Source organism: Rattus norvegicus, chromosome 6, assembly GCF_021556685.1.
Source record: "Rattus norvegicus strain SHRSP/BbbUtx chromosome 6, alternate assembly SHRSP_T2T, whole genome shotgun sequence".
Classification (NCBI taxonomy): domain Eukaryota; kingdom Metazoa; phylum Chordata; class Mammalia; order Rodentia; family Muridae; genus Rattus; species Rattus norvegicus.
Window position 1 is genome coordinate 20,945,095 of NC_141539.1, and position 25,632 is coordinate 20,970,726.

The 25,632-nt window shown below is 44.5% G+C and overlaps 1 protein-coding gene and 1 pseudogene across 5 annotated transcripts in view; one reads left to right on the forward strand and one right to left on the reverse strand.

Moving 5' to 3' along the window:
* The window catches only part of Arhgef33 (Rho guanine nucleotide exchange factor 33), a 127,831-nt gene extending 110,519 nt beyond the window's left edge, over positions 1–17,312 (reverse strand). For 3 of the 5 annotated variants that reach the window (NM_001432098.1, NM_001432101.1, NM_001432100.1), the window contains exons 1-2: positions 17,203–17,312; positions 11,432–11,503 (exon numbers count right to left, since the gene is read on the reverse strand). The gene's annotated coding sequence lies outside the window, so the exon portion shown is untranslated. The remainder of the gene's footprint in view (positions 1–11,431; positions 11,504–17,202) is intronic. The other 2 variants (NM_001432099.1, NM_001432097.1) reach the window with 1 other exon arrangement.
* A 1,110-nt stretch (positions 17,313–18,422) lies between these two features.
* Eif4a2-ps2 (eukaryotic translation initiation factor 4A2, pseudogene 2) lies at positions 18,423–19,585 on the forward strand (annotated as a pseudogene).
* Positions 19,586–25,632: the final 6,047 nt, after the last annotated feature.

Below are 25,632 nucleotides of genomic sequence, written 5' to 3' on the forward strand. Positions count from 1 at the left end.
AGCCACAAAGACTATAACCTCATCCTTCAGAGTCCTGGTCTACAAGCTGTGTGCAGTCCACCTAAAGATCTCAGTCCTTTACAGGTCCCTGCCTGAACCCCCAGCCTCAGGCAACTCAAGTCCTGTTCACCTCCAAAGGGCAGTTATCCCTCATGGCCTCCAACAAGTGGATCATGCAAATTTTTGTTTGTTTCGAACCAGGTCTCTGGTAGCGCAAGCTCTCTGTGCAGTGGAGGATGGTGACCTTGAACTGAACTGGTGATCCTCCTGCCTCTCCTTCCTAAGTGCTGAGATTATAGGTGTACACCACCACCTTTCTTTTTGGGCAGTGCCAGGCATCAAAGCTAGGGTTTAATGCATGCTTGACAAGCATGCTACCAACTGTACCCTAACCCTACCTCAGTGGTTTTTAACTGTCACCTCCCTTACCAAGTCAAGGGCTGTCATCTAACTTACCATTATTAGAATCCAGTGGCACAAACTTAAATATGAAAAAACATTCTGCTTATTATCTTAGTCTTAGCTAAGTTAGGCTAGTCTGCAATTGTTACATAGCCAAGAACTTGTTGAACTTCAGGAGTGCCCTTGAACTTCTGCTCTTCCTACCTCCACCTCCCGAGTGCTGAGATTGTAGGTACACACGGCGTCACCAAGCTTACAGCATTCAGTGACCAGGGAGTGCATTCTTCATTAGTTTTATCATTTATTATTTTCATCTTATTTCATGTATGATTCCCCGCCCCACCCCAGACTAAGACCTACTGAGTCCAACCTATTCTTTTTTAGAGAATGAGTCACAAGGGTAGACGTGTCAGGAATACTCCTGGTTGAGCCTCCCGAGTACTGAGGATGCAGGCATGAGCTTTACACCAGACTGTCACCAAATGCATACCTATCTTACAGTTGGTTGGCTGTTTGGGGGAACAAAGAGGAGAGGACAGCCCTTCTTTCAAGGGTCCAGAACACGTTCAGAGCAAGGACAGACAAACTCTAACAAGTGGTCCTCTGACCTCCACACCAGCCTTCTGTACTCCTTGCCCCATACAAATAAGGAATGACTGTGATGAACAGATGTGGAGGGGGCCCAGAACTGAACCAGGTGTGGCGGTGCATGCCTGTGAGCACTGCACTTGGGAGGCTGAGGCGTGGTGGAAAGTTCCAGGCCACCCTAGGTTATTCGGTGAGACCTTTTCTCAAATAATGCTGGGATATGTGGCAGCTAGATATGCTCAAATTCCTCAGCCTCTTGTTTTAATTTCCCTATTTGGAACCAGTTAGAACACAAATAAACAACAGGACAGCTGAGCACAATGGCACACACCTGTTGGGTCATCTAAGTCCAAGGATTCAAGGCCAGCCTGGGGACATAGCAATACAGACTCTAAAAATAAAGTGCCCCATTCTCTCCCTCCATAGCCAATGACGTATTTCTTGACTCTGGGATAGTTGGAAAGAAATCCTATTCTACATAACTTTTCAAAGAGTATTGAAAAGCCCTCACTTGGAATGTGTCCTTCGGGCTGCTGAACACGCCTCAGGAAAATCACTCCCTCCATAGATCATTCCAATTTATCCTGCTCTAACATCACTGGAGGGGATCCTTTGTCTGAAAGCAGGGCTGCCCACGTCACTTCCTGCCTTTCTTGCTGTGTATGTTTTTGTTTTTAAGAAGCCTTCCATTTTGCTTTGGGGTAATGTGACCTCTTAACATTTTTATCAGGCTCCCTCCATAAAACCAGGCAAAAAATGTTCCCCAAAAGGGGCAGAAGTGGGCATCATACCTGTCACCCCGACACCTAAGTGGCTGAGATTGTTGCAAGCTTGAGGATAGCTTGGACTACACGGTGCATTCCTGATGGGTCAGGGCTATGCAGGGAGTCCTTGTCTTAAGACAGAATAACAAAAGGCTGTATTAATGCCCTACTCCCCTGTCAGGGAATGGGAAGGGCTTAAGTACGACTTTGACTTCTCACACCCTGAGGCACAGTGAAAAGCCTGGAGCCTTCTCTGGTCTTCCATTGGCCATATCTGTAGTGTGAGGAGATACTTGAAGGCCCTGTGACTCTAAACAGCTGAGGACTATGTAGCCCAGCATCTCCAAGCATTACTCGGTGGCATGGGGATCTATGATACAAAGACTCTCCTCAGCCCGTGTCTCCCATCATTAGTCTCTCTCTCTCTCTCTCTCTCTCTCTCTCTCTCTCTCTCTCTCTCTCTCTCTCTCTCTCTCCCTCTGACACTGTACTCCAAGCTGGTCATCCTAAGCAGCTCATAGCTCCTCTTTCTTAGCTCTTCTTGTGTTGGTTTGGTTTTAGTTGTTTTGGTTTGGTTTGATTTTAGCATTAAGGTAAAAGTAGGAGAAACTGGGTTGTTTGTTTGTTTGGTTGGTTGGTTGGTTGGTTTTGTTGTTGTCATTGTCCTCTTCTTCCTCCTCCTCTTCTGGTATCTGTGGTCCCCTCATATTCTCTGTCTGGGCATTAGATTGATCATCTCTGGATTTTCCAGCTCTGACAGCAACACTGGCACTGAGCCCAGGTTCAGAGTATTGATAGGATTTTCACTAGCCATACACCTTGGCCTCAGTCTGTCTGCCACCTGCATTCTGACTTTTCTCTCTCCTTTCCCCTATTACCTAGACTCTCAACTTTCTCCAGCTCTCATTTCGGAGAACTCACTTCCAAAGCCGAACTCTAAATCCTTCCGTTTTAGAAGCAGCATAAACTCGACTGTGATCAAAACCATGACTTTCTGCCATTGTCCCATGTAACGACCTCATTTGCTAAGCTATCATAAAGTTCTTGAATGAAGAGTCTGTTTTCCCTTCTACTTCCCACGACTCCCATTCTGTGTCCTTACAGGCTTAGAAGCTCAATAAAAGTGCATTGACAATGAACCTGCCCAAGCAGCCAACAATATTTATCACTCATCTCTCCAAGTTTATTAATTGCTAACAATTATTTCAATGACCCATTATCTGAAAATCTGGTAATCAACAATCTTGGGTGTAGAAGCTAAGGAAAAAGAATTGGCAACACTATCACAGTAGGACAAAGAGTTTTTAAAATAATTCTGTCTGGGCCTCAAAGATTATTTTCAGAGTTATTTTCAATCATAAAATGGGGTGCCATGTAGCATCTCAGCTGTTTAATTCAAAAGTCCGTCTTTTTCTTCATTCTCTTTGGAGCGCACTCCCTGGGCTGGTTCACTTCTGTCTGGATAACTCTCTTGACCCCCTAGTATCTACTGTTCATCTGCTTGGGGATCGGTGCGTCTGGCCTGCTCCTGGTCTTCAAAGCAAACTGTAAGTAGTGAATAAACCAAAGTTGCCTGGTAAACTAAGCTCAGAAGACCAATCCCTCCAGCCATTTGAAAGCCAGCTCTTATCCTCCCCTTGCTTTACGTGGCTTGGCTTATGACCTTGCCTGGCCTGCTATCTGGAGAAGGAACTATGTGTAAACTTGGATGCGGCGTTCACATGAAAAAGAGTCCTACTTGCTAAAATCTTTTGAATTTAGTTATTAAAGTTTTAAATGGTATTTTTTTTAGACATGGTCTCCTGTAGATCAGACTGGCTTTGAACTCACTGGGTAGCCCAGGATGATCCCACATCACCCATGCTGGGATTGCAGGCATGGGTGCCACGTCTGCCTCTTTGAAACCTATTGAGTGTGTGGTAGCTCCTATTCATAAGACTTATATGAACATGTCAGTGCAAAACATTTGGGAAATCATGGCAGCATTGAGAGCATTTGGATTTGTAGAGACAAAGGAACTTGCTCTTTGATAATTCGGGAGCATAAAGGATGAGGAAAGATGAGTGCAAGCCCTTCTTACCCCCGTTAAAGCCCATTTCCTCTGTCTTGACAACTTTAGAAACTACTACATGCTAAAGATTTTTAAAGACCGATAGTTTCTGTTTAAAACTCACTTTAGGGGCTGGGGATTTAGCTCAGTGGTAGAGCGCTTACCTAGGAAGCGCAAGGCCCTGGGTTCGGTCCCCAGCTCCGAAAAAAAGAACCAAAAAATAAATAAATAAAACTCACTTTAACTGAAATAGCTCCTGTTTGTTTCTTCATCCGATCTCCTGTGGCACTGAGTATCAAGTGTGTAAGTACCCCCTGTGGCACTGAGTATCAAGTGTGTAAGTACCCCCTGTGGCACTGAGTATCAAGTGTGTAAGTACCTCCTATGGCACTGAGTATCAAGTGTGTAAGTACCTCCTGTGGCACTGAGTATCAAGTGTGTAAGTACCTCCTGTGGCACTGAGTATCAAGTGTGTGGGTACCAGTTTCTTGATGACCACCTTGGCCCTCAGCTCCACCGCAGGAGGGATCCAGCATTTTGTTTACTCTGCATTCCACAAGATTTCAATCAGGGTCTAGTACATATTGTGAAGAAATAGGTAATGAATGAATGAACTCCTCTCATAAAGATCAACTCGACTTTTAAAAAACGTTTCCAATGACTTCACCGAATCCTAAGGTCCTACTTTGAAAAGAAAAGAAAAAAGAGATTGCTACAGAGTGCCAATTTTTTCCCAGATACACCCATTACAAGATCTCACTCAAGAGGAGGAGGAATCTGAGGTTTCCAGTACTGAAGATCTGGATTAAAATCCCAGGCCTCCATCCCTTCTCTGTGTTTGGCTCAGGTGAAATGTAAAATCAAGGACCCATAATCTGTATAGCTGGCTGACCTTGGGAAATTGTTTAACCTCTCTAAGAGCCTGAACGGCTCAGGACTGGTGTAAGTCTCCTGCAGTGGTGATCACAGTTTTGCCTAGAGCGAAGCTGGAAGCTCAGCCCTGCCTGAGGTCAACAGAGATAGGGGAGACACTGAAGGTTGGATTCCCCTGAGGAGCTGGATGCTATGCCTTACAGAGTAAAGGCCACACAACCTTCTGTGTCCAAAGCACCAAGCTTAAGAATGAGCCTCCCAGGCACTGGTCACCAGTGTAAGAGCAAGAACGGGGTGGTTCAGTGTCAGTACAGTTGACACTGGAGAGGAAGCCACCAACATTCCAACATCCCAACCTCCAGGCACTTGGCGACCACTGGCCTATACAAGACTATGGCTGCCGTGGGTGTCAATCAAAAGTACTACTGATCAGCCCTTGAAGGAGGCTGGGGACGGAGTAGGAGGAATCAAGGATTCAAAGAGGAATTTAGTATGACTTGGGGGTATGTTAGATACAGGCAAGAAACAGGTAGACACCAAAAGGCTTCTAAGGCTGAGTCTGGTTTCCTCAAGGACTTTGGTCATGTGGTGTGGTATAGCCAGTGCTGGACCACAGTTGCTCCTCGGCTGGAAACTGAACACTGCCATTGGAAGAGTGCTTTCGCAACCTTGGGTAGTATGACCCAGCTCTGTCTCCGGAGCCTGATGCCCCCAGCTCTCCAGCTCCCCAAATCACTAAGGCACTAAGCCCTCTGAGGCCACTCTTGTAGTTAGAGCCTCAGGACGGCTGCTGAGTAGGCCCCATGAGTCACTGCTGCCAGGCATGCAGTGGTTGGTTCAATTATGCTGCTTCTGGTAGTTCGTAATGGGGACTGGCTGAGCGGCTTCCCTTCTCCAGTTCATAGAATCTCAAGCTAAGCATCAGAGTAGTTGGTGTATGTGGTACAGATGCAGAAATAGCCAGGGCTCACACATCTCATTAAACACACGCATGTCTCGGCCCCTTGTTCCTCCCATCTTCTCCCTGACCTGTGTGTTTTTAATGTATTCTTATTTTATGTGTATGAGTGTTTCCCTATACTCATGTGTACACTCTGTGCACAGGAGTTTATCAGATTGCCTGGAACTGGAATTACAGAGGGTTTGCGAGCCATCTCATGGGTGCTGGGAACCAAACCTGGGTCTTCTGCAAGGACAGCAAGTGCTCTTGCCTCTGAGTCGGCTCCGTGGCCCAGATACATTTTCTCAGAGAGCCGTTCCTTATCCTTGCAGGCTCAGTTCGTCCACTCTTCTCCAGGAAGCCTGCCTGAACTCCAAGGCACAATTTCCCAAGCCGTTCTCCCTTGTGCTCTCACAGCACGGTGTTAAGATCTCTAACCAGGAATCATCACAGTACTGTAAATCTTGCTGGCAGGACCAGTCTTTACCCACACCTACTGTTCCTCTCAGGTTCTTGGTTCCTTGGGCTTTTTTTTTGAACTGGGTCTGGCTGTGAGCATCAGTGGCCATGAACTCACAATGCTTCTTCCTGAGCCTCTTAACTATAGGTACCTGCTACCACAGAGCGTAAGTTTTTAATGTTTCCTTTGCATTTCCTTTTAAAACACTTTTAATCTTTGACAATTCCATACATGTCTATAATAGATTTTTATTATATTTACTCTCTTACTTTTAAAGTTTTTAGTTGGTCAATTACAATTGTATTATATTGGCATATGCTTTTAGGTACAGGGTAGGTAACATTACCATGCTTGGGTATAATATGGATTGGTTAAATCAAGCTAATTAACGTATTCACCATCTCATATATTTATCATTGTTCATGGAAGGAACAGTTGAGATTAATCCTTAACAATTTTGAGATACACAGTATGTTACTTACTGTGGTCACTTTGCTGTTCAATGAATCTTTCAAAAAATATCAAAATAAAACACACCAACTGGCCCTCCTGTCAGAAACATGCACAGTTTGACCAATGTCCCCCCACCCCTCCGAACTGCACCTCCTAACCGCCCATGCCTAGGCTTAGCAACCACCATCACCCTCCATGAGTTTGACCTTTTAGATCCCAATCATAAGGGACCATACAGTGATGCTTTCCTGAATCTTGCTCATTTCACAGAGCTCACCGTCTTCTTATCCTGTGTGCTAGATTTGGAGGATAAAGCATCTCCTGCAATTTGAAGAAATCTCAGTTACCATATACTATAGGTGCTTTGGTCTTTGTCGTCTGTGTGAGCATAGATGGAAGGACCGTGACTCTCCCTGATCCTGCAGTGTCTGGCAGTGAACCCCAGGGTCCCCGTCCCCACTCTCCAGCACTGTGATTAGACATGGCCACCACTGTCCTGGGTTCTTCCATGGCTTCTGTGGATCCAAACCCATGTGCCCATGCTTGGACAGCAAGTGCTCTACCCGCACCCACGGCCATCTCTCTAACCTGAAATGTTCAGACATTTTGAAATCCGCTTGTGTTTTGAAGATAAATGTATTTGTGCATTCATTCATATTCCTGTCACGGGGAGCATCTCTCAATGGATGTTCGCCTTTATGTCTAATAATTTCTCCCTGAATAAACCCACACAGAATTTTATTTGCTCATATTAATAGCAAGGAGACCTGATCTTTTCTATTTCATAATTAATGGGTTGGAAAGAGAAAATGGGGGATGGGATGTAGAATCAATGACCTCATTTTTTTTCTTTTTTCCAGAGCTGGGGACCGAACCCAGGGCCTTGTGCTTGCTAGGCAAGCGCTCTACCGCTGAGCTAAATCCCCAGCCCCAATGACTTCATTTAAATTGTAAATTTTGTTTTTAAAAAAATCTTGTGGGGCTGGAGAGATGGCTCAGCGGTTCAATTCCCAGCAACCATGATGACTCACAACCATCTATGATGGGATCCGAAGCCCTCTTCTAGTGTGTCTGAAGACGGATACAGTGTACTCATATAAATATAATAAATAAATCTTTAAAAAAAACAAATGCTAGAGATGGGAAACCTTGACATAACAGAAAGTACTTTGAAAAAAATTACTTTTCAAATATATAGACTGGAAGTCTTAAGCAGGACTACTATTTGCTAAAGACCAAATGCTCCTGTGTATTTAAAAATATAAACACCAAGTGGGATTACCATCTGTAATCCCAGTACTCAGGAGGCTGAGGCAGGAGGGTCAGGAGTGCAAGGTCAGCCTAGGCAACATGAAACTATGTCTTAAACAACCAAAAACACAACAAAAAAAGGGAAGAAAAGATGTATGGCATATATACCTATTAATATGAACACTGTATACAGTTACTCTTTGAAGCCTTATGGCCCCTAAGAGAAACTTAAATTAATAATAATTTACTATGTATCTAGCGAAGTGTCCTTGGGACTGTATGAAGCCACCAGCAAGAAGTAGAGGGCAAGACCGATATTAGAGGTTTAGCTGGGTATAGTAGGTTAATTAAGTACAGACAAATGAACCAGGCAGGCCATTATATGTAGACCTTGCTTTACAAAGGAGATTAAGTAAGAATTACACAAGGACCCCGGTTCATGCTGACCTGAGGAGGACCTGAGCCACTGCACCCTTTCTTGCTGGCTGCAAAGGACTCATCTGGAGCTGCAGGGCGCAGGAGGGAGAGGAGCAGACTCAGCAGTGAGCCATCTACCTTCACGGAGGCTCCTTTTGCAAAGCAGCAGCCTTACAGTTGCGCCCACTTGGTTTGCACAATGTTTCTTTTACGCAGTGGATTACTTAGCCAGCCAGCCCAGCCTGAGCTGAGGGAATTTATCTTCCCAGTTTGTATTATTTTCATCTCGTGGTTCTGGGGATTGGACCCAGGGCCGTGTACATGCTGGATAAGCCCTCTACCATCGAGATACAGCCTCAACCTTGGGGTCCCGTGACAAAGACACCCCGAGCCAGTCATGGTGATTCCTGTCTATACCCCCAAGCCTTTGAAGAAGTAGGGTAGGGAGGATCTGGCGATCAAGGTCATCTCTGGCTACACAAATTTGAGGCTGGTTTGGGACATCTAAGTCCCTGTCTCAAAAACCCAAAGCCAGGGCCAGTGAGGCCAAGTCTGGTGAGGGGCTCACACGGAGGAAGGAGACTGACTCCCACCAAGTCGCCATCTGACCTCACATACACACCTTGGTGCACACACCGAAAACGTAATTCCTAAAAACCAAAGGTGCCATGGCTCCACGTGCTCTCTGGTCTCTGGTTCTGCTGATGCCACCCCAGCCCCCACATCACCGGGTTCTACCCAGAACTGGGCTAGCTCTGGAACGTCTAGACCCCTTCTCTCCTGGTTTTCACTACCTGCCCCATTAGAGCTGGGTTCTACTTCTGCTGCTGATCTTTTTGTTTTTGTTTTGTTGGGGTTTTTTTGTTGTTGTTGTATTTTGTTGTTGGGGTTTTTTTGTTTGTTTGTTTTTTGGGTTTTTTGTTTGTTTGTTTGTTTGTTTGTTTGTTTTTGTTATGATAGGTCTCATGAAGCTCAGGCTAGCCTTTAACTCCTGGGCTTCTACCTCCCCTTCCCAGATGCTACGATTACAGGCAGGCACCACCATACTTTTTCTAGGTTGCCATAACATCTGTTCACTTTCCCATGATGATACTTATATCAAATAATTAATTTAAATGTTTCACATCTAGGAAATGAGGACTTCAAATAAATCGGGGTGTCTTCTGAGTTATAGGCAAATTTTTAAGTAAATTCATTTCTTCTGGGGAAAGGATTTAGAGCTCACACCAGTCTACTAAAGGAGTTCAAAATTACTTCCTCAAAAATAAACGAGGTGCCACTGCACTAGATTACACAAGTCCCTGTGTGAGCTCCATTCTCTAGAGTTTCTATCTGAAGATGACCCATGCTGCTGAGTGAGAAAGGTTTAAAGGTTTATTATTAATACTAGTAAAAATACATCACAAATCTACTTCCTCTACTCATGGTTTTCTTTTCCTCAGTGTCATGGCGTCCCCTCTGCCCTAGCTTTACAAGTGCTGCAATTGCAAGCATGTGCTCCACTGCACTGCTGTGACTGCAAGCATGTGCTCCCACTGCACTGCTGCAATTGCAAGCATGTGCTCCCACTGCACTGCTGTGACTGCAAGCATGTGGTCCCACTGCACTGGATACAAGCAAGGACAGGCAAGCATCTATGGCAAATACTAAGTCTTGAGGGATGAAGGAGAGGTGGAATGGGCTCTCAAGCTTTATTTGCTTCTCGGGGTGTTTTTGTTTCTGCATTTGTTGATTTATGGGCTGGCACACACACCACTGCATACACTGCAGGTCAGAGGACAACTTATGAGAGTTGGTGTGGTTCTCTCCCTCTAGCACATGGGTCATGGAGACTGAACTCAAGACATCAGACTTGGTAGCAAGGGCTGCCCACCGACGAGCGGCCTCGCTGACACAGGTCTGAGATGACGATGAGCACTTCATAGCTTTGAGTTTTTCAAATGAGCTTTTAAACTGTGACTTTACAACTATTTATCCTAAATTACTTTATTAGTTCACATGTGTGCCTGTTTTGTCTGTACATATGTTGTCCACCATTTGTCTGCAGTGCCCACAAAGTCCAAGAAAAGGTGTTAGATCTCCTGGAACTAGAGTTACAGATGGTTGGGAGCTGTTGTGTGGCTTCTGGGAATCATAGCTGGGTCCTCTGGAAAAGCAGCCAGTGCTCTTAACTGCTGAACCATCCATCTCTCCAGCCCCAAGTTCATTTACTTTTTAAATGCAGGTTCTCATTCTACATAGCTCAGGCTGATCTAGAATTCACTATGTAGTCCAGGCTGGTCTTGAACTCCCAGCAATCTCCTGCCTCAGTCTTCTCAGTGCTGCTAGGTTTACACTGGCAAGACTTTTTCTAAGTATTGCAGACATACTTCAAATCTTGGCTCCTTGATTAATTTAGTTTAATGACTCTGGGGAGGTAGGTAACCTTTGGACTAGGCACCTAGGTCAGAACTTGGTAAGCAAGCATGAGGATCTGGGTTCAGATACCCAGCACCACCCCAAAGCCACCTGTCACTCCGTGCTAGGGCTGGAGACAGGCAGATCTTGGGAGCCTGCTGGCCGGCCAGTCTAACTGAAGCTGTGAGCTGTGAGGTTCAGTGAGAGTCCCTGACTCAGAATCTAAGGTGGAGAGTGAATGGGAAGAGGCCCCAGGTTGGCTTCTGCCTAGACATACGCACGGGCAAATTCACCTGCACATGTGTGTGCTCACACACATGCATCCCACAGTCCATACACAAAATGGAAATTCAAAATACAAATTCACTGACCTTGGCAAGCCGGTTTCCCCAACTGTATACATGGGCACTGTATAAGCTGTCTAGTCTAGTCCATATGGTTATGATGTGGCAAAGCCAGAACAAACAGAGACTCAGCAGATGAGCTCAGTGTCATGTTTCCAGAGGACTTTTGTAATCCCCAATTATCCCAAATAGAGTGCAACAGTTTGTTAATTCAAACAGTTCATTCCTTGTCAATAGTATTGGTAAGCATTCATATATATGGTAAGATCTGATGTAATATGGCTGCTTTACAGGTTGGCTATTATTTCTGGCTTCCCCACTTATGGAAAGTCTTGTTTGCTTAGTTGACAGTTTTCAAACAGAGGCTTACAAAACTCTCCCACTCCATTTTCTGTAGCATGCTTCTATTTCCAGAAGGTTCTCTGCTCGTCACTACACTGTTCATCTGTTCGTGCTCCCACTACAAGCAAGATCTGTGCGGTTTTCACTCACCTCGTGCCCCGTCTCCAGCAGGAGACATCACATCAGGTTTTGGAAGTCTTCTTCCTGATTACTCTAGAGGGTCTATAAAAGACAAAACGCTGTTGGCAGTGATAACTACCTTACACTCTATACCACTAATTACCATAGAATTGTCTAATGCAATCGGATTATATTTTTATTTCCCTGTTAAAATTCTCTAATTGTTCCAAACCATGCTGAGAAAAAAACAAGTTCTTTTGTCCCTTCCCTTCAGAGTTTATCCCTTTGGAGTGACTGATAAATTCCCATGCACTTAGGACTATAGCTACACTTAGAACAGGATGACTTGGAGCAGGGGTGGGGGTGGGTTTGCTCCATCAAGAGTTCAGAGCAGTTGACCTGACTTTAAAATATTAAAAGCCACAAATCCAGGGTTCCATCCTCAGAATCCCACACCCAAGAAAGTATCTCATACTAATGTCCCAAAAAGCTACTTCAAGTGACAAGTGAAATGGGTTTGTAAAGAGATTTTCCACAGAGGGCTGAGGTGATCTGCCATAAAAAATTAAGTAGGAATTCACTTGGAAAACACCCTGTGGTTTGTGTGTTTTTGCTAGCAGGGTACAGATTCAAGTCAGCTGAGGTTAAAGCTTTTGTCCTTTGAGGCTCTGGGATAACCTAGCTGCTCAGTCCACCTACATGAAAGTAGTCAGCAGGATAGCACTCACCTGGCATGAGGCTTCGGGGCACATAGGCTGGAAGGAGGGAGAAGAATGGGGACAGGGACACCATGACTCACTAAGTCACCTTCTTGTGTTGTCAAGTCCCATTCTTCAATCTCAGTGAATCTGTGTTTACTGCCAGCTCATCTTGCTCTTTCTAATTTTTTCCTTTAACCTTACAATACTTTTTCTTCATACATAATGCTGTACTTTATCCTAGAGGCATGAGCACGGCATAAAGGCAGCCAATCACACAGCTAGTTGGCACCCAGAACTTAGTGGTCTTCCCCCAACCCCTTGTTCCATTAATAACTCCATTAGAGATCATATTCCCCTCTCTTCCTCATGGTCAGCTGTAGCCTTGTGTCAAGGTTTTTATGCATGGGGATAGAAGAAATAGAGTGGCTTCCTGCTAAAAGAGAAAGTACCCCCTCATCTTCCTATCTCTGCTTCCTGCTGGTTGAATACCAATGGGCTGAGTGCAGCCCTGATAATCTTTTTTGACTAAAAGGCGCTGTGCCAAGAACAAGCAGCACGAAGGAACCTGAGTCTCTTGTCAGCGTAACTAATCCAACAGCTCTGGACTGCGCCACTCTCCATTTTTGCTTGCTTGTGTTTTTAGGAACATGAGAAAAACGTGTCTTGCTTAAAGTTCTATTATCACGACTTTTCCCATCACAGACAGATGATCCCAATCCTTACTGGTATGCTAGCCCTCTAGGAAATTATCTAGAAACAAGAATTGTCTTTAATTCTGGAACATTCCCTCGGAGACTGTGCTTTCTACTTATTGATGGCAAATGACCCACTCTTCAGTGCTCTCTCTGGTGTCCCTCCAGCTCCCTCCAGCCTCCAGCAGGCCCCTGCAGCCCCCACCCCATCCCTGCAGTCCCCTCCCCCTCCCTCCAGTTCTCTCCAGTCTCCTGCAGCCCCCTCCCACTCCCCCCCTCCCCCTCCCTCTAACCCCCTCCAGCCCCCTCCAGCCCCCTCCAGCCCTCCATTTTATCCTTTCCCTGTCTGTTGCTCATAGTTTACCATTTGAGCTCTTCATCGAGGAACTTTAGCCACTCTGAGGAAGAAAGAAAGCTTGGCCAAAATTAAGATGTCTGATTCTTTGTGGATTATAGGGAAACAGTATTTATTTAGCCCATGTAGTGTAAAAAGTCGTGTGCTTTGTGGTGAGGGACGCTTCTTAAAATGACGCTCCTGATGCAAGGAGCCTGCAGTCTAATGGCAAAAAAATGAGTCACACAAGTAACTCCGACCCACAGTGCAGTGTAAAAAGTGGAGTAAGTTTAGAGGACCAAGAGTGAGCCGTTTCAAGGACACAGGCTTTGAGCTGAGCTTTGCAGGAAATGGTAAGACACCGGATCACAAGAGAAGCCGTGCAGAGCACAGGTGGAGGTGGGTGGGGATCCTAGGGAGCCAATAAGTAGAGTAGAGGGTTAGTCTGGACCGACAGACTGGGGACTGATGGTTGGCACACAGTGAAGAGAGTAGTTGCTGAGGTTTTTAAGCACAGAAGCAACAGGCAGGCTTTGGGTGGGTGATGCCTTAAGGACTATGCAGAGAAGCCAGCTGCAGAGAGGCTAGGAAGGTGGCTCCTTTAATAACTCAGAGAAGAAAACCATGGCCTGAATTTTAAAAGCTACTGATAGGAAAGGAGGACACAGATGGCAGTGACTGTCAATGGTTCCTACATGAGCTGCATGTCTTGCTTTACTTAAGAAAATGAGTCGGACTGTATCACAGATACAGAAGTAGAAAATAGAACCGTAACAGATTTAAGAAAATTATACCGACTGGAACTGAGAAGCTAAACTTGTTGAACATTCTGTAATAATGAACTTGTTGTGTGTGAAATATTAATAGAACCTTAACTTTATTTTTGCCAAATGTCATTTGGGACTGCCTTGGCTATGCTATGAGAGGGAAAGGTGGCCACACACAACCTTCATAGAGACAAGCATTGCTGGGTGTGGTGATGCACGCTTACAATCCTGACACTCGGGAAACTGAAACACGATCTATAAAGTTAGAGACCAGACTGGGCTGTATAGGGAGTTCAAGTCCAGGGCGGGTTACCTGAAAGAGCCTTCCTTACTCCCCCAGTACAAGAAAGAAATACAGTTGGGGCTGGGGGCATAGCTCAGTGATAGTGTTTACTCAGTACGTGCAGTGCCCTGGGTTTATTCTCCAGCACTGGAAAAGGGGTGGGGGTGGGGGTGGTGTGTTCCAAAGAAATATGGTCATCAGCTAAGTAGTGGCAGGGTATTTCACACTGCACAGTTCTCTCTCTCTCTCCCTCTCCCTCTTCCTCCTTCTCTCTTTCTCTCCTCCCCTCGCCCCGAAAAAAACTGTTTTATTATGTATTCCAGGCTAGCCTGAACAGAAGTCACCATGTAGCTCAGGCTGGCCTTAAACATATGCTAATCCTGCCTTAGCTCCCTCAGCGCTCTGATTACAAGGATGCATCACCAAGCTGGTTTAGGTCCTTCCACAACTCACAAGTTATCTCTATATACATCTTTATGGCCCATCCTTAATCATCCCACACTCCATAAGAAATTGGAGCAGAGGAGACTCTTTAGAGAGCATGAAAATTTGTAATATTTGTTTCTTTGTTGCTCTTGGAAACCATGCCAGCACAGCCTGAGGCAATGTAGAAAGGGCTTGGCGTGAACCCTTAAATAGCTTCGAGTTAAGTAGGACCCAAAGACAGATCCAAGACAGGTAGTCCCTCATCTCAAGAAAAGGCCTAAAGATGTCTTCAGGTGGACACACTCGAGCATCTGAACAGCAGCCGAGTTTTACGTGTCTGACTATTCTAGGACTATCTCGTCTTTACCAACTAGGCAGGAGCCAGCGAGACCCAACTCTCTGGGCTACGGAGCAGAAGAAAGTCCTGTATAATCCTGAGCAGTGTGCGTTCTGTTTAGCTCATTTTATTTGGGGCACTGAACCTTAGAAACAAAATGATTTTCTTTCTCTTCAGTGGTTCCTGGAGCTTTCTCCAGAGGCACGAGTGATTAATCAAGTCCCAGGGGCCTGACGGTAGCAGTGAGAGACTCAGCAGTGAGAGACTGTGCTGATAAACTGGACTCCTGTCTTAAGCAATTGGGTGGCTGACGGGAGGGGTCTAAAAGAGGACAGAATCGGTAATGTGACCCTACCCCTGAAAATAGGATCATTCTCTTAATGATTCTTACATTTTATAGAACTCCAGAAACTAAGAACAATGTTAAACAGATTAATTATACTCCTGCCCTAAATTCAAAACCAACTGTTCTTTTAAAAGAGCCACGGTGCCCTGCAGCTGTAATCCGAACACTTGGGGAGGAAGGTGGAGGCAGAAGGACCAGAAGTTTAAGGTTCTGGCTATCTATACAGCTTGAGGTCAGCCTGGAATACATGAGACCTTGTCTCAAAAAAACAAACAAAATATCCAGTGTTCTTCATCTGCCGGGGCGGGGTGGGGTGGGGTGGGAGTTCTTTGAACTTGGTTTCAAACTATCTATAAATCTGAAATTGAATGCAAAAATGTTTCATTTTACTTTTTTTTAAAAAGATAGATTACTTTCCAAAGATCCTTGAAACCCAGTTTTGCTCCCTCAAAAAGTTAGAATTACTGTTCTTAAAGGAAAGAAGGAAGCAGCAGAGGGAGGTAAACAAGGACACTCCCTGACATTGCCTGGGGCTCACTGGGGGCTCCTGGAGGTGTACAGACTCTGGACAACGGAGGATCCAGGAGTCCTTTCACTTCACCCAGAGAAATCAAGCAAACACACGTGAAGTCCTTGCTTGGGACTTGTCTGTTAATGCTTAGCTTGAAAACAATTTCATTTCTATTTATATTAAAAGTTATAACAGGGCTGGAGAGTTAAGGGATCAGAGATTTAAGAGCACTGGCTGCTCTTCCTGAGGACCCAGGTTCAATTCCCAGCACCCACAGGGCAGCTCACAGCTGTCTGTTAACTCCAGGATCCGTCACCCTTACGTAGACATACATGCAGGCAAAACACCAATGATCATAAAAGAAAAATAAATCATTTTTAAGTTAATGACAGCAGCTGGGGATAGAGTTCAGTGGTAAACACTATTGTAGACCCAGCATATATAACGCCACAAGTATAATCCCCAGCGCTGAAAAAATACGAAGTGTGATGTTTCTTTCAAAGCCCGAGCTGTAGCACAGGTTTAGCACGGTCTCCGCAGTCATGGTTACCAACAAAAACACGACGACTGATTAGAGTTAGTGGGAACTGTTTGGGAGAAGAGTGCCAAAACCCTTTCACACACACTTCTGATCATTTCTGTGGAATCCTTCCCAAGTAACCTTCAGTGAAACATTCGTATTCTCATGACATACTTTCGTATTAAAAGGAGTTACTTGAAGAAGATAAGAAGACAAAGATGAGTCTATTCATCCGGACCGTGCTGGCTCAGCACCTTACACGCATGTAACTGTAGTACTAATTGTTACAGAATCACTTCCAAAAAAGAACACTGAAATCTGTTTTGTTCTCTTCATCACACCCCAGGGCCCCATGCACTGTTTGCAAATGTTTCACAGATAATACCTCTGTGTAATGAACCCCTCTGTATACAGGCTCTGTCTGTACAACTGTCACTGTACACAGAACACTGAGCACTCTACCCTTGCTCCAGCCACCACCCTCATCTTTTTCATGCTTTGATTATTCTTAATCCCAAAGAGGCGTGCGTGTGCTGGTCTAATGCTGCCCCGTAAATAAAAGAATTCTCTCATCATCCCTTTAAAACTGTTCTTAAATTTAACCCAGCTTCAACTAAATATGTAAACTGCAGAACCATTTCAGTTCCCAGACATTCACTAGCCTCCTGCAAAGGTAGATTAAAACATAAACACTAATCAAGGAAAATGAATTAATGGTTTACAAATGGTAACTCCTGCAGTAAAAGTTACTTATTTGAAGGTCTGCCTTAAATAAATGTCACTCTATTTTGAACTTGGATTAGTAGCCCATAGATAAAGATGGGTGGCTTTGTTCTCTTATAAAAGTATTTCCCCTTTCCGTGGTTCTCCAGGCATGTACTTACCCCATGGTGCCTGCTGTGGTTAGCTCATCCTCAGAGCGAGGCTTCTCTGGACTCTGGAGTGTCTTAAAGATCACAGGAAGAAGCTGTGGAAAGAATTGCCTTCCCTTGATAGGAGACTGTCATATGCTAACAGGCTTTTAAATGAGGGAGACGGTGCCTCTTCTAATTACATAAGCTCCAGGTCAACTAATCAAGACTGGAGCTGCGTCTGCTTTCCAAGGGTGAGAGGAAGAACATCACTTCAGGGGAGGACCTCAGCACCTTAGAGAAACAAGACCCACACCCTGAGAAGTTACTACCACAACTAGACAAAGTTACGTATTTGAAAAGCATATGTCTTGGGGCCATAAACACACTGAAGGAAACTATAAGGAGAGCTTTAGCTCTGGCAAAGCATGTGCTTTTCACTGGAGTATTTCCCAGATGTTCTGGATTGACATTGTGTGCCCTGGTTTCTGAGAGGATCCGCTCACCTCATTTGAACTTACCTGGTAGTTAGCTTCTAATAAATGGCAGTATAATAATAATACTATTTAATTTAAAGCAACATTTGCTAACACTGAGCAACACATCCAAAACTGTCTATTACTTGGAGAGTCTAAGACAGGATTTCTTTGAGCACTATAGTCTTTTGAAATTAACAACAAAACTATTACAAAAAAAATAATTTTAAAGCTTCAAAGATATTTTAACCCAAATATATATTAGCATATATAAAAATATGTCAATGACATTGAGAAACACATGAACAATATTTTAAATGAAATATGACACAAGTTACTCATTTCAACACTTTTTTTTCTTTTTGGTCAGTTTTGGAATAGAGTTTTAGCAAAAAAAAAATCAGATCTTTAATGTAATTTTAAGACTATAGATGACATATACTATTTTGGTTATTTTTTCCATTCAAATTTTATTTCACTTTTTAATTGTACATATTTATGGGGCAAGTACAATAATTCAGTAATGCAGCTTTGATACCTTTAAACATTATTTTATCTGGAAAGGTAACTCTCTAGGGGCCTGGAAATGTAGTTTAAGATTTCTGAATACAGACTATGTGATAACTACAGATTTACATGAGAAACCAAAATGTAATTCATGTACAGTACATAAGACTGTTCCTTTGAATTGAATAATTCAGCATATCTTATTAAATTTGCAAGATTATTTTGTTTAAGAAGGTCAAGCATGGAGTCGGTGAGTGGGTTTTTCAGGTCATGTCTGGTGGCTCCGTAGATTACAACAGAGAACATGGAGGCCCAGAGGGGATGGACCCCGATGGTGTCATCAAGAGCAACTGGAATGAAATTGTTGATAACTTTGATGATATGAATTTAAAGAGTGCCTTCTTCGAGGCAGCTATCCTTATGGTTTTAAGAAGTCTTCGGCTATTCAGTAGAGGGCCGTTATATCCCTTGTATTAAAGAGTCTGATGTGATTGCTCAAGCTCAGTCAGGTACTGACGAGACAGCCACATTTGCTATTTCCACCCTGCAGCAGTTGGAGACTGAGTTCAAGGAGACCCAAGCACTACTACTGGCCCCCACCAGAGGACTGGCTCAACAGATCCAAAAGGTCATTTTGGCTCTTGGAGATTATATGGGAGCACCTTGTCATGCTTGCATTGGAGGGACCAATGTTTGAGATGAAGTGCTGACGTTGCAGGCTGAAGCCCCTCATTGTTGTTGGTACTCCCGGGAGAGTGTTTGGTATGCTAAACAGAAGATCCCCTTCTCCAAAATGGATCAAAATGTTTGTTTTGGATGAAGCACATGAAATGTTGAACCGAGGGTTTAAGGATCAGATCTATGAGATTTTCCAAAAATTAAATACAAGTATTCAGGTTCTGTTGCCTTCTGCCACACGCCAACTGATGTGCTAGAAGTGACCAAGACATTCATGAGAGATCCGACTCGAATTCTGGTGAGGAAGGAAGAGTTGACCCTTGAAGGAATTGAACAATTTTATATTAATGTTGAGCGAGAAAAGTGGAAGCTGGGCACTCTTTGTGATGTGTATGAGACTTTGACTATCACACAAGCAGTCATTTTTCTCAATACAAGGTGCAAGGTGGACTGGCTCACAGAGAAAAAGCATGCCAGGGACTTCAGAGTCTCTGCTCTACATGGTGACATGGACCAGAAGGAACGAGATGTCATCTACGAGAGTTCCTGTCAGAGTCAAGCCCTGTTCTGATCACTACTGACTTGTTGGCTCATGGGATTGACATGCAACAAGTGTCCTTGGTTATAAACTATGATCTACCTACCAATCGTGAAAACTATATTCACAGGAGTGGCAGTTGATACGGAGATGGTGCTCAGAAACGGCATTGATGTAATTTAGGACATGGAATCCAAAGCGAAAGAGCATGCGCCGTTTGAATAAAGAGCAAGTTGGTATGTATATTTGATTTTCTTTTGTCATGATTACTTGATATTTTAAGTTGTCCCAGCCCAGGCATTTTGTACGTTAGCATTTCTGATAGGGTGGTTTGTATTGTCTGGTACTTTGTAGGAAGGTAGAGAGCTGCTTTGGAGGTAACGTTTTAGTAACTTGAGTATAACGTGTGAAAAGAAGCTGAGCAGAAAGCAGCAATAAGCTTGGGTTACGGTACCAAATACTTGCTTTCACATTGGACAAAAGTAAGTGTTAGACAAAGTTAACCTTGCAGTATTTGTATTTACAGATTACAGTTCCAGGAGTGTGTTGAAATGGATTGTATAACTGTTTTCTTTTTCTTTTTTTTTTTAAGATTTATTTATTATATACGAGTACACTGGAGCTGTCTTCAGACACACCAGAAGAGGGCATCAGATCCCATTACAGATGGTTGTGAGCCACCATGTGGTTGCTGGGATTTGAACTCAGGACCTCTGGAAGAGCTGAAAGTCAGTGCTCTTAACCACTGAGCCATCTCTCCAGCCCATAACTGTTTTCTTTTATTCCTGGTGTTTACACTTGTCCCAGGCTGACACCTGCTCCTGGCTGGCTCACTTTGGTATGGGCTTTAATTTCACCCCAAACACAGTGCTGTCATCTGCTTTATTGTAATGCCTAAGGCGCCTATCTCATTTTGCAGCCAGACAAGCCTTGAATTCTTTTGGCGCTATCTGCAAAGGAAGATGTTTTCCACCTGGATATTGGTTTTATCAGCTAGTGCTCCTCTTGGCAGCACGAACAGCCAATGGCTAACAAGTGGATCGTCGTAGTCAGAAGTTTTAAACAGTACTAAGGCTACTTGCTGACTGCTGGCTTCTTTCTCTTACACAGAATTGGCAGAGGGGTTAATTTGTGAGGAAAGGTGTGGCTATTAACTTTGTTACTGAAGAAGACAAGTGGGATGAGATAATTTGGAATGCAGTGCTCGCTGTTGGTGAATAGGCGATCACAGCGTGCACTGTGCTTCTTGGAGAATATCCCGATCTTGTCTCAATGCTCATATGGATCACAAATGCAGATTCTGATAGCCAAGCGACTTTATCCTGAGCTCTGAGGAAAGGCATTGGCTTTACCCTCTTTACAGTTAGACTGTTGGGGGTGGGTACAAAAGATGGGGTCTGTAAAATCTTTTTTTTCTTAGAAATTCATTTACTACTTATGTAGAAATGGTTTTGTTAGATGTTCTCTATCATTTAATAATATACTTGTGGACTAAAAGATAGAAGTGCTGTATAAAATCAGCCAATTATGTTAAACTAGCATATCTGCCTTTATTGTGTTTGTCATTAGCCTGACTAGAAAGGCCTTTCAAAACGATTATTTAGAGAAAATTTGAATGCATCTTGTTGATGTTGTATTTATTCAATAAAGCATTTAATTGGTGCTGAGTGTGAACTGGACCCTGTTGCTAAGCCTCAGCAAGCAATCATCCCAGGTAGGGTTAACCGCCCCCCCCCCCCAGTAAAATTGCCATATTGCACATCTTAATGAAGTTTGAATGTTAAATAAAATTGTATATTCACTTTAAAAAGAAAAGAATGTCAAGCGTGTCTATGTGTTTTGCTCAAATCCACCCCCACAGTCCCCTCCCCACCATGTGCTTTTCCCTCCTGACTTCATGTGCTTTTATAAACCCCATGGATGTGCGCGCACAAGTGTAGGACCCTCTACAGGAGGACAGGCAGCTTCTCAGGCGCTGCCTCCCTGAAGAAAAGCGGCTGCTCCTCCCCAGCAGCCATCAGTGGTTAACAGCATCTCACCTGGGGTAGCCTCATGCGCCCCTCCTCAATCCAGGCGAGGATTTTTGGCTGACTTTCTTTTCTTCTTTCTTCCCTTCTTTCTTCTCTTTCTTTCCCACTCTGTTGCTTGCTCTGTGATGCAGAGGTTCTAGTTTGGTCTATGCTTCTTGTCTGTTCTCACACTGCTTGCCTGTGAATTTTGGTGCCATACCAAACCAAGGCCATATATCACATGAGATACATCCCTGAGATACTAAGATATTTCAATGTACAAAAACCAGCCAGTTTAATATAACATATGGGGGCTGGGGATTTAGCTCAGTGGTAGAGCGCTTACCTAGGAAGCGCAAGGCCCTGGGTTCGGTCCTCAGCTCCGAAAAAAAGAACCAAAAAAAAAAAAAAATATATATATAACATATGAACAGAATAAAGGACTTAAAAACACATACTCAGGGCTGAAGAGACGGCTCAGCCCTCAAGAATAATTTCTGATCTTGCAGAAGACCCAATTTTGGTTCCTAGCACTCACACTGGGCAGCTCACAACTGTCTGTAACTCTGGCTCCATTCTCCAGAGGAATCTAATGTCTTCTTCTGGCCTCCATGATATCTTCCCAGCCCCCCCTCACAAAATTAAACATATATATTCTAAAATCACATAATTGGCCTCCTGTGGTGTCACAGGCCTTTAATCCCAGCACTCTAGAGGTCAAGGCAGATGGATCTTTGTGAGTTTTAAGTCTACAGAGCAGCAGGGGCTACACAGAGAAACCCTATCTTGAGAAAATGAACGACAAAAAAACTTTAATCTGAAAAATATATAGGGAACACTTAATAATTTGAGAATTAAAATATAAAAAAACAATGCCCACCTGTAATTCCAGAACTCAGGAGACAGAGACAAAAGGATTGTGAGTTTGAAGACAGCCTGGGCTGTGTAAGTTCCAGGCCAGTCTAAGCCACAGAGTAAGTGCCTGTCTCAGAAAGACAAAAACAGAAGGAAAGGAGGAGAAACAGATGTAAGGAAAAACCCAAGGCACTGCCCACTAGCTGACCACAGACCCAGACCCAGACCCAGACCCAGAACCAGACCCAGACCCAGACCCAGACCCAGACCCAGACCCAGACCCAGACCCAGATCCAGACCCAGACCCAGATCCAGACCCAGACCCACACACACACCACACACACACACACACCACACAGACACACACACCATGAGCACACACACACACCACACACACACACACACCACACAGACACACACACCATGAGCACACACACACACCACACACACACACACACCATGAGCATACACATACACCACACACACCACACAGAGACACACAGACACACAGACACAGCATGAGCATACACACACACCACACACACACACACAGACACAAACACACACACACACACATACCATGAGCATACACACACACCACACACCACACAGAGACACACAGACACACACACACACACACACGCATGCACACATGCACGCACGCACCACACACCACACACACTACACACACACACCACACACAGAGGCACACACACACACACCATGAGCACACACAGACACACCACACACACAGACACAGACACACACACCACACACAGACACACACACCACACAGAGACACACACACAGAGAGACACACATACACACCACACAGACACACACACATACACACCAGACACACACAGACACTGACACACACATACACACCAGACACACACACATACACCATGAGCACACACACACTGAGACACACACACACACACCACACACACACAGACACACACACACCACACAGAGACACACAGACACACACACACAGAGACACACATACACACCACACAGACACACACACACACACCACACACAGAGACAAACAGACACACACACATACACACCACACAGACACACACACATACACACCAGACACACACACACTGACACACACATACACACCAGACACACACACATCCACCATGAGCACACACACACTGACACACACACACCACACAGAGACACACAGACACACACACATACACACTAGACAGACAGACAGACACACACACACACATACACCATGAGCGCACACACACACAGACACACAGAGACACACAGACACACACCTACACACTGGACAGACAGACACACACACACACACACACCACACAGAGACACACAGACACACACACCACACAGAGACACACAGACACACACACATACACACTAGACAGACAGACAGACACACACACACACACACACACACACACACCATGAGCACACATATATGTGCACACACATTTAAGCAAATAGATGTAAAAGAGAAAACAATTGGACCAGGCGTGGTGGCATATGCCTTTAGGCAGTGGATCTCCGTGATTTTGAGGCCAGCCTGGTCTACATGATCAATGTAGACGAAAGATGGTTCAGAGATTAAAAGCACAGGTTGTTCTTACAGAGGATTCAAGTTCAAATCACACCACCATTTGTACCTCCATCCAGTAGACCCAATGCCAATCTCTGACCTCCACAGGAACTGCATGACATCATAGTGCACAGAGGTACATACAGGCAAAATATCCATACACATAAAATAATAACAATTTTTAAAAAGTAAGTTCCAGGGGTACATGTGATCCCTGGTCTCAAAAAGAAAAGAAAAATAGATAAGGAAGTCAGAGGAAGGGAGGAGAGGGAGGAAACGAGAAAAGCTAGGACTCAATTAACATCTGGACTAAGAAGCTGAGAAGATGCTTTTCCAAAAAGATACGAAAAGCCCTGTGAGCGTGCAAAGGCTCTGTTCACAAACCTCTGAGGTATGAAAAGCCCTGTGAGTGTGCAAAGGCTCTGTTCACAAACCTCTGAGGTACGAAAAGCCCTGTGAGCGTGCAAAAGGCTCTGTTCACAAACCTCTGAGGTACGAAAAGCCCTGTGAGCATGCAAAGGCTCTGTTCACAAACCTCTGAGGTACGAAAAGCCCTGTGAGCGTGCAAAGGCTCTGTTCACAAACCTCTGAGGTACGAAAAGCCCTGTGAGCGTGCAAAGGCTCTGTTCACAAACCTCTGAGGTACGAAAAGCCCTGTGAGCGTGCAAAGGCTCTGTTCACAAACCTCTGAGGTACGAAAAGCCCTGTGAGCATGCAAAGGCTCTGTTCACAAACCTCTGAGGTACAAACCAAAGCCACAACATTCTACCCCCTTGTACATGTCGGGGTGGCTAACAGCAAAACCACAAAACTATTCCATATGCTAACAAAACTAAAGCCAAACCAGCTGCACAGGACTGCTGCCAAGCTGGCATGCAGGAGGGAGAGAGGGAGGACACTCACGAGTTGAGGACAGCCTGGGCTATACAGTCTCGTGTCAAGCCGTCTTGGATGGACCCACTACCTACCACCATCGTCAACAGTAAGAAGAAAGACAACGTCACTAAGGATGTGGGAAAGGTTGAATCCCCACAGAGTGTGAGTAGGAACACACTATGGAAAACCAGCTTGGAGGGTCCTCTGAGACAAAAGCAGACCTACTGTGTGACCCATCAATCCTCCTGGGTACTTATGCACACGAGTTGAAATCAGCATCTCCAACAGAAGATTTCAGTGAACATGTCTTTTTTTTTTTTTTTTCCGGAGCTGAGGACCGAAATCAGGGCCTTGCGCTCTCGCTAGGCAAGCGCTCTACCGCTGAGCTAAATCCCCAGCCCCTTGAGTGAACATTTCTATGCTCACTGCGGCATGTTGACAATAGCCAAGCTTAGATCACCCAGTAAGAGAGACAGAAACTGACTATTCATATAATGGAATACCGCTCAGCTTTTTTTGAAGGGAATTCTGAAATATAACAGCTGACCACTCAGGATATTATAAGGGCCAGTCAGATGCTGTGTCATTTCTATAAGGCATGTAAAATATTCAAGTTCCTAGAACCAAAGCGTAGACAGTGGTTGAAGCAGGAAATGGCAGTGGCTGATCTCTGTGGTAAAGGGTCAGTCGAGCAGAAGCTCTGAGGACATGCTGCACAGCATGGCAGCTGTAGTCATCAGCAATGCACTGCACTTACATTCTCCTTTAAAGACAGCTTTCATGTTAAGCTTTACCACAATTGTAAATCAACTCAGTGGGGACCAACTGATTGCACAATTTAAAGGATAACTCATGAAAAATGTTTTTCTTCCAAAATAACCCTGAAAGCCCAAGCTGGCAGGAGGAGTAACAAAAGTCAGGCAT